This window comes from Etheostoma spectabile, chromosome 14 (genome assembly GCF_008692095.1).
Source record: "Etheostoma spectabile isolate EspeVRDwgs_2016 chromosome 14, UIUC_Espe_1.0, whole genome shotgun sequence".
NCBI lineage: Eukaryota > Metazoa > Chordata > Actinopteri > Perciformes > Percidae > Etheostoma > Etheostoma spectabile.
In genome coordinates this window covers 12,152,165-12,153,970 of record NC_045746.1, presented here as the reverse complement: position 1 = coordinate 12,153,970, position 1,806 = coordinate 12,152,165, and positions in this window count along the sequence as shown.

Here is a 1,806-nt window from a genome sequence, read left to right as displayed (position 1 = left end):
CACACACACACACACACACACATGCACATAAAATCATTCATATCCGTTCAGACGTTTACTGCAGCTGTTATGTTTGTGGCACAGCCTAACTGCAGCGTTAATCATTTCTGCGTGGTGGAGAAATCTACCCATCCCTCTCACCCATCTCACAATTAATCCACATCCTCCACGCTTGGAAGGGTTAACACCGCAAGACGACAAATTATTCCCAACCGTCCACGAACCCATGTAAGTGCCTCTCCGGCTACACACAGATTGATCGATTGCTTTGTTTATCAGTCATAAAACTATTAACAATCAATCTTTTCGTACCCCCCTTTTCTCGCATCTCTCTCTACCCAGAGAAGTTTTCTATATGGATGATTATACATTCATTAATGCATGGGTAGTTTTGCGTTAGTCAAATGATCCATGTGTGACTGGGATGCAGGGAACACAGATTACTGCACAGATGCCCATTGAGGAATCTTTTAATTAACAGCGTGGTTAACGTCTCAGAGAGGACCGCTTTGTGTCGGGGGAGGAAAGCGATGGAGGCTTTGGAATGAAGGATGGAGATGGAGATGGAGAAGGAGAGACGGGAGGAGACGGAGATGGAGCGGGTGACCCAATTCTCCAGGGAGCTGATTGAACATGACAGCAATAAAAATAAAAAGAAGGTTGAGACCTTATGCGTGAGCTGGAAAAGGATCTGCTCAGCAGAACTTCAGCGTGACCCTGCTGGGGTCAGACACCCTCTTTGATTTTCAAGTTTCAATCTGTTGCATAATGTGTCACCACGCTGCAGAAAAAAAAAATAGCACTTGTTGTTTTCGTCTGTGTGCTTTGCATCTTTGAAGGATGTGTGCTTGGATTGTTTTTATTTTTATTTTCAGTATGTATTTTCTCTGTCCATCTTACTGCTGCCCGAATCCACACTGGCATTGAATAATACATCCAGACATGCTGTCAGAGATCAGTTGTCCCTGAAACTATTGTATTTCACAAAAAGCCCCAGTTCTGCAGATGAGTACAGAGTTCTGCAGACAGTGTTGTTAATCTAAGCTCAGACCTTGCCTGAAGGCACGCTGCGGTGAGGTAAACCTGGCTGGAGTTAAGGTACACATGCCCGTCCAATTACTGAACTTCAGTGTTTTAAGCGTGTGAATGAAAGCTGAGGGATCCTAAAAAACCCAACCACAAGTGCTCAGGGGCAGTGTTTTGTGTACTCCTTTAAAGGATGAAGGCAAGGCCAAACATCAACAATGCTAGCATGGAGCTGGCAAATAGCCCGGGGTATCAACTTTTCATTACATCTTTTGTTTTAACCAAGCACCACCATATACTGCAGGTCTGTGTGCGCCGATGACTAATCGCTTTACACTGGCTATTTCTTTCCACCCGCTTAAAAAGCTCTCATAACCACGTCCTTATTGAGACAGTGTTCCTTTGGATAGCATCAATTATTGAGACTAATACTCAAGTCGTTGCCTCAGCCAGAGTGTCATAATCATTGGGTGCAGACAGAAATAAAAGATTAATCAGTGTGGTGTTGTACTGATGAAAAGCGTTCTTATTGAAGGTAGCATGCCAAGGCTCTGTAAAGGAAGAGCCAAACAGAGCGAGACAGAGAGAGAGAGAGAGAGAGAGAGAGAGAGAAAGACAGGGAGACAGAGAGAGAGAGAGAGAGAGAGAGAGAGAAAGTATTCCAGTAGGGATTAGATAACATGAGTTCATCAGGTTTACCGCTATGTTTCCTCCCCGAGGCGGATGTGCTGGCATTTGTGCCTGTGGATGACTCTCTCTCTCTCTCTCACACACACACAC